At 37.6% G+C, this 8,460-nt stretch overlaps 1 long non-coding RNA gene across 1 annotated transcript; it reads right to left on the bottom strand.

Moving 5' to 3' along the window:
• Window positions 1–2,498: 2,498 nt before the first annotated feature.
• On the bottom strand, window positions 2,499–7,249 carry LOC128880893 (uncharacterized). The gene is made up of 3 exons (XR_008457931.1): window positions 7,107–7,249; window positions 3,150–3,237; window positions 2,499–3,085 (listed from the first exon to the last, which is right to left on the bottom strand). It is a non-coding gene; the product is annotated as an uncharacterized LOC128880893 (long non-coding RNA).
• Between the last annotated feature and the right edge of the window lie 1,211 nt (window positions 7,250–8,460).

Here is an 8,460-nt window from a genome sequence, read left to right as displayed (position 1 = left end):
TAACGTCTCTAGAGACATCAAAATCAATATGATAAAATAGCGAAAAGTTTACATATTTGCAACGACCGAAGCTACACCCCTTTCCTCTGTATGTACGAAAATCATACAAATGTATAATATACGTACTGTAATATATTTAATGAAATTGTATATTGTACATGAATATGTTGTTTTATTTTATCATGTATCGATAAGCAAAATATGTGAAATAGGCCGACATATGCCGATGACGTCATAACGACAAGACGATAAGGTGTAATCATGATATGACGTTTCTACGATTCGACGATGGGACAGTATGACAATATGATGATAACGATCGCATTTGCACATTTTGCATATAAATTTGCACATTTTGCGTATCCTACACACTTGCATCTATTCTGCATACAAATATATAATTTTGCATATTTCCGTCTACTACAAATTATATAGAACATGAATTGGCATACAAAATGTACATTTATATAAACTTATGCCGTTTACTGGTAAGCTTTAAAAATATTGCAGGTGCGCGTCGGTCAAAGGCGAAGAATGTTGTAGATTTCGAAAAATTAATCACACAAGAAAATATTCCTATCGACTTAATTTGTAAAAGAAGAATCTGCGCGTAGAAGCACTGTATTCGTAATTCTATCGCGATTATCGATTTGCCCTGTAAATAGTCTAGGATGGAATATAAAATCTTTATGTAAAATATTATTTATAACAAGAATAATAGATTTTATTTTTCGGTTAAGTTCACATACATGATGGTTAGATTAATGTAGCTTTTATAACAATACAAACATCATTTTCTACAAATATGTTTGATTATAAGTAAAATGATAGCATCAAACGAATTTCTGCACCCTGAAATCATGAGTTTTTGAAGGAGTGGGATGTTTTCCGTAAAATACGCGTTTCTAAAATTATACGTAGGTATATACGTACTTTTCCATTTAAATCGGTGTAATCGTTCGATAAATAACACAAGCGTGTACTATCGTTTCCAAACGTTTGAACGGAACATCGCGTTGCTTCCACGAGAAGGAATAGCTGGTAATTTCTTAGAATAAACGTAGTAGCCAGCGCATGGATAACCCGCAGTACTTTTCGTCCGCGTGGAGGGTATTTTCGTGGCGTTCTAACGATGTGTCACGAGATCTACGAGGCTGTTTGTCGGTGAGCACAAAAATAGGTCTCACTCTGCACTCACTTCATCACTCAAGCTCCCTGTGATACCAGTACCACGCCGTCTCTTCTTCTTGTCGTTAGACACAATGAATCCACGACGACTGGTTGGCTGAAAATGTCGGCGACGTCGCGCGTACCATTAGCTTGAGCGTCGCATCGCGACGTTACCGTCAGATTAACCTTAACCGAGACTTACATACGCTAACGGCGTGATTTCATCAAACCTATGCATTTTCGGAATTTTATGGCATCACGGAGCTGTTCGTATTCGACTACTCGACTCCTGGAATGTTCCTTGCGGATGGATACGTCTTCGGGTCTTATTTATGGGCTAACGGATACTTACAGATCGGTTAGCGGTCGTTCAAACGAAATCATACACGTTATGAACTAACGATGCCTTACATTGATATTTGTACGTACAGTAAATCATAATCATTCGTATTAAGCATTCGTATTACGCCAACTGCTCGCTTCGGACTCGTATCTTTTTAAGGAAAATAACAGCTCAACGAAAAAAACGGGTTACAACATATTTATGCCCGTACACTGGCTACATAAACATAATCAGCATTTTAACCGGCGGCGTGTACCACTGGTGGCTCGCGTTCGCGTGTCTACCAGATGACGTGTACCACCGCGCCGCCCCATGGTGAGAAACACAAATAGCAGCGCCGCGCCGCCCCATGGTGAGAAACACAAATAGCAGCGCCGCGCCGGCGTGAATGCGTTAACAGCCAACATGTTGCAGTCATCTTTAGATTTAACGACACTTTCTAAATAATCTGTCACTCTATAAATCAACCGTTTGGTACATGTAATTTCTAAAGTCGTATTGCACTGAATTTTTATAAATATTTTAAAAGAGTTCATATCGATCGAAAGTTTCATTAATACAATTATCGATATTTACCGATTAAAATTCTATAATACTTTGCCATAGAAATATATGTACGTATCGCACAAGTTTGAAATCAACAATCAGGGGATGTACCATAACTCCACTGGAGTTACTCCTGTGACTCGTGTGGATCACGTATTTCTCGCTAGCGAGATATTAATGGTCGTTTGTAGAAACAAAATATAGACGATGATAGTTTGTTTAAGAATCTTATGTTTCGAGTTCTCGTGTAATCTATGATCCCATAAAAAACTTCAAAAAAGTAAAAAAATTACGCCAAGTACATGAAAAAGTGGAGGATTCAAGGAGTTATCATAGAAAAATAGAAGATCCCCATAAAAAACTACAAGAAAATAAAAAAATATGTGAAATCGAAATGAGCTGTCAGTACATAGGTGGTTTTCATTAATACATTCCTCCATTTTTTCATGTACTCGACGTAATTTTTTTACTTTTTTGAATTTTTTTATCGGATCTCACTTCTTTTTACAAATAATTTATTATATAGAATCTATTTTAAATTTATAATAATAAAATTGATATTTCGGTAAACTCTACATAAGAAGTCTAAATTATTATTTTTTTTATTAATTGAATAGAGTAAAATAAAAGGAGCGGGGATAACAGAAGCGAATATATATACTTCATATAATTTATTAATTATAAACATTTATTCGTTCAATTTATAAATAATTATAAATATCTGCAATTTTTTTCTTGCTGTAAGAAATTTTAATGTTAATGATGAAATGAGAAAATAACTCCATTTCTATAAGTTTTACACAAAAAGTTTAAATGAAAAACACTTTAGTGGTATGGATCTATTCTGTATGATTGAAGGTACCTGACAATTCAGATTTTGACTACTTACCTTGTAATGAAAATGGATAAACATTTAACAACAGTTGCTGCAATTTGTTAATGAATAACTTCCAAGCCTGTGGTTCCCTTCATTTGTACAAGCTCTGCATAAAAAGTCTAAATTCAAAACACTTTGGTGGTATGGATCTATATTAAAAACAGTTTTTTGTATGAATAAAGGTATCTCGCAATTCAGATTTTGACAACTTACCTTGTAATCAAAATTGATCTACATTTTACTTTACTGGCAGCAATTTGTTAATCTCCAATTCTGTAGGCCCCCTTCATTTCCACAAGCTCTACATAAAAAGTCTAAATTGAAAACATTTTGCTGATATAAATATAATTAATAATGCAATAGTGTAAAAACTTTTGACACTTGGCAGGTTATGAATGGTAACATCTGTTTCGACTCTCGACGCTCGATGGCCGACGAGCTATGCCGAACCGAATGATTCCGAGAGTCGACGAACGGCACTCGGCTTTTGCTTAGCTTCCATTGGCTAAGGGTTGACGACGGGAAAATCATATGAAAAATACCGTTTCTGACAGATTCATGACAGGATATTACGATATCTCAGTTGTACGTGGACCGATTTTATTCATTTTGGTTTTATTCGGAAGCTTATATGCGGTTTACATAAGAAAAATGCCTTTAAATTTAGAAAATATTGCAGGCGTGTTGAGATATTCATGAAAGAAGTTTCAGGTTAGGTTGGAATAGACCATCTCTCTTGTAAAAAATACGTGGTAGCTCCAACGCCAGGTATATATACGCGGTAACGGATAATTTTTCATGTACTTGGCGAACAGGAATGAAGCGAAGGTAAGACACCAAATACCACAACATGGGTCGCCTATTTTTAATTATTGTTATATTATCACGGTATTTTTCACTTTCTTAGCTGCTAGATTTATGCAGAAATAAAAAATAAATTTTCAAAAAAAGCGAGTAAAAGAAACATTCGACACTGTACAAAATAATGAAACATAATGAAACTAGAACTATAGCACTAAGGGTGTCCCAGAACTCCTGTAAGAACCGGAAATGGGGGGTTGCTGACACGATTCTGAACAACAATTTCTGTTATATCGAAACCTCACCTACACGGAGAAGTCCCGTTTTTCAAAATAAGGAAGTAAAATATAATAACGACCGATCGAGACGAGGTATGTTAAATGTTTATTGGCTCGATGGGGAAAAAGCCGTGCGGCATAAAAAACTTCAGATGATACAATTATTTCACAAGAAAAGTTAAAGTATGGAGGATGTGAACGATTTATAATTTTTACGTCTGAACGCTTCGAGTGATCTCGAACAAGTGTCGTTAAAATTGAAATTCGTCCGGAAGGCAACGATTTCCCCACTCTTGTCCATAGAAGCTTCTAGAATCTTCTAGAAGCTCGATTCTAATGTTTAATTTCAATATGGCCATTGCCATATATGGTAATTTGCGAAGAGATCGTTGCCCCTGTTTTCGCGTTGCTAGGCGCCGCTCCTCGATCGCGAGTCGGTTTGGAGTCGCCTGTGAATTCATCGCCCGCTCGATCCGCTCAGCTGTCTTGAGCTGTCGAGAATCCGTCGCTAGTAAACAGCGACGGATCAGCTGCTTCGAAAAATCGATATATTGATTGCACGCAGGTTTGAATGTATATGATACATACATGAGCACGGCCTGCCGTGGAATTCTGGACTCCTGATTCCGACCACCGAGGTATGAATCTTTTGGCTCCATTAATGGAGCAACCTTGGGCGACGAAACTGATCTCAGCTCGCCCAGGTTTATGATGTGCAGGCCGTGTATAATGTTTGGTAGGCGTGTTAGCTACAAGGAGTGTAATGTCTCCTTGAAACATTGTGGTATGTTTGGGGATCGAGCGAACGATGATGAATTCGTATCTTACTCAGTCGCGACGAATAATGACGTTCGCGGCTGAATAATTTCCTTCGCAAAAATGTCAGTGAGAGCTCCTTTTTTGAATTATTAACGAAAAACACGGACCAATCACAGCGCTCGATTAGCGAGCGCTCAGCTACGAGAGTAGAAGCTCGAGTCAGAATTGGCTGGTTACGCCAGGTCGCGGTGCAGCCAGCTGACCGTTTTTCGTTACTAACTAAACTAACTGGTTATTGTTGCTCGCTCGCTTCGCGAGCTCGCGAGTAGGGTTGTTCTTGTTCGCTTAATTCATATAGCTATTCATGTTTATTTTGTGTGCGACCCTTACGGCCCACACAAGAAACTTCCCGATTTCCGCTTACAGCGCCATCTATCGCGAATAAAAAAAAATGTTTGAAACTAGTGTTTTGAAAAGGTTTCATAGCCAGCTTTCACAGTGCATGATAAAAAATGAGGTGTTCTATTTAAAAAATCATGTTGACCTTGACGTGACTTTAACCGGTCCTTTGAAGGTCAAACGGACACGATTATTCCATAGAATTTTTGAAACTCCAAAACATTTCTCTAACTCATTTTTCTCACAAATGTTCCATTTTGGAAATATTTGACTGGTTACATACTTTTGGAGCACCCTGTATGTGTATTGTATATATATGTGTTATACATATGCATACAAATGTAATAATAGTAATATATGTCTATATATTATTTCCGTTTAGTTATACACTCATAAATTTATATTCTCCGATCTAGATTGCATTATTGAGTTGAGTTTTCTTAAAAAAATTAAAAAACTACTGGACCGATCTAGAACAAAATCTAATCAGCTCTAAGTTAGATAGATACACATCGATTGCATCATCGATCATTTTGATCTCGCTATTAGTTTTTTAGAAAACATTAACGAAAACTTTGTTTACATACGTACATACATACACGCGCGCGCGCACGCACGGACAATTTTGACAAAAATAGGCTAAAATTACTCCAGAGACCTTGAAACATGGAGATCTGCTAAAAAATCGATTTTTCATTTTAGGGGCAAATACAATAACTTCCCTATAAATCGGGAAGTTAAAAATGAAGTCCCCACCGACATTTTTGCAAAGGAAATTGTTCAGAATCGTGTCAGCTACCCCCATTTCTCGTTCTTACAAGAGTTCTGGAACACCCTGTATATCGAATGCTGCGTACAGCATTGTACTTTATTCCGTTGCACGAGCAGAAATCGTATCACGTTTGCAACAACTGTTAAATCTTATGTATAAATGAGGCAATTATTCAATCCTTTGAGCTACACCTTTGAGCGATGATAAATGCCACTGGGTGCCGAATAACCGGACTAGCGGAGATCTAGCGCTAAGTATATTCACCTTGTTAAGTCATCCCGTCTTAGTAAACACCGCGACAAGTGGTGTTCAAGATTTTACGGTAACTTGACTTACGACAGAGAAGGCCGTTTATCATGGTGTCAGAGTGACGCTCGTGCCGTTCAAGACCATAAAACGAATGAGCTGTGCGACGAACACTCTGAGAAATGGTGCGTCGTTCTTGAGGACCTTTTGTTGCGACACTGATTTTAAATTAGAATTTATAGGTTGACTGAAAATGCTTCGACGAGCTCGCTATTGTTATTCGGAAAATCTGTTCCTCTCGATCCTCGATCTCTGTGTTTTTGCCAATGCCGTGACCGATGTAATGGAAACGAAAGAATCGACAACGTTTCGTTGTTTAAAAGAGTAATTAATTTGAATTATTTGCATGAGGTTTGTAAGATCGTAAAAAATATACTTTCAGTGGAACTATTTTAAAATGTGTAAGTATATTCCGCAAGTAATATTCTGTAGACTGTAGAATTCTGATTTTTCGATTCATCAGATTTATCGTCGGATGAGTGTCGCAAGAACTTAATCTCTTATTGAATTTACATAAATCTTGATTCAAGGATTTCACGCGAACGCGTTATTCAAAATTTCGATGCCTCTTTCGCGCAAGATAGCTAGGCACACCCTACTAATTCACCGAATGCTAGGAACCGTTGAAAGATTATTTTTGTCCACGCGTATCATTCAACGATAACGCAATAACGATCGAAACAACTGGCAACCGTTTGGCAGCGAATCGCGCTGTGGAAATGTTAACTATGTTGCACATTACAGGCATTCAAATCATCCAGATGATTCGTCGGCGTGTTTTAAGTAGCGCATTCATTTGTTCGGTTCAGTCGAGGCGGCATCGCGACGCGTCGCGATGAAAAGACAAATGCTTACGTAGATAGGTGATCTGGCAATCCACCAATCTATGATCGTTGCGTTTCTTCCGTATAACCGATTCGTGATCCGTACACTGGGTCCGCTTCAGTCGCTGGTATCATATAGTCGCTTGCTAGTCGGTTGGCGCACGATCTTCAAACTAGAGGGATACTGTGGGGACGGGATCGCTCGGTCCGCCCAAATCTCCCCAGGTTCCCCCTTTTTTCTCGAGCAGTGACACTGCATAGGCGTAAGGTCCACTACTTTCTTTCTTCTATCCTTTTTCGACGATTGAAGAGTTGCGTTGACCCATATATCGTGCGTTCACCACAAGTTGGCGAGGATCATTTTCTTTCTCACTCTGTCCCCCTCTCCTGCTACCATGTGCTACGTCGTTATTGGCTACGGCCAATGACAAAGGACGATCGTGAACATATCGAGACAGAATGAAACAGAATGCCGACTTTACAGCATTGGCGTAGCTTCCTAATCAAAGTGCCGTCTATTACAGTCTTATAAGCACTTACAAAGATAACGAAAACCCGAGAATGATTAGCCACGCCAATGGTGTGAAATCAATTCGTCTCACTCTGTCCTGATATGCTCGTCGTCGTCTCTTGTCACCGGCCGCAGCCAATGACAACACAGCGCATGGTGTCAGGAGAGGTGGAACAGAGTGAGAACCGTGTCCTTGGCTCGCCAACTTGTCGTGAATGCACGATACTGATTTCAAACTCTATTTAAGGACTTTATATGTATAACAATAAATGACCATATATTATATGGTCGATGAATTCATGTAAATAAATGCTATCGTATTATGGGTAAAAATATACAGGGTTCCACTTAAGAAAGTAATGTATTCGTTATATTTTCCGCACTACTTCGCTTACGATAAAATTATTTACTCTTTATAATTCGTAAAAATAACATATTTAACCATTCTGACTTAAACGCAGCAACCTGTATATTGTTTCATATTATATTTAATAGTAGGAGTCTAGAGTTCGTATATTCAATTAATTCTTTTCTAATTTTTTTTTTCAAAATAATGTAAAACTTACTTTTATATTCTATTTTACGCCATTCATCGACAAAAACCATGTAACAATTCGGATCTTTAAAATTTGATATACTAAATTACGAATAGCTGATTTTTATATGAATATTCTGCCTTAAAATTAAAATAATTCGAATATATTGGAGTGGAGAAAAATTCTTTTATAAATTGCTAATTGAATCAAGCAGTAGTTTGTCAAAAGATACCCTCCAACCCAATTTTACACATCTATTTTTATGGATCTTACATTGCGAAAACGTAAAGTGTCACCATAAATTCCGCCATTTTTGTTACGATAATGGAATCAATTGT

Source organism: Hylaeus volcanicus, chromosome 8 (genome assembly GCF_026283585.1).
Source record: "Hylaeus volcanicus isolate JK05 chromosome 8, UHH_iyHylVolc1.0_haploid, whole genome shotgun sequence".
In the NCBI taxonomy this organism is placed as follows: Eukaryota; Metazoa; Arthropoda; class Insecta; order Hymenoptera; family Colletidae; genus Hylaeus; species Hylaeus volcanicus.
This window is presented reverse-complemented; position numbering and strand designations above follow the sequence as displayed.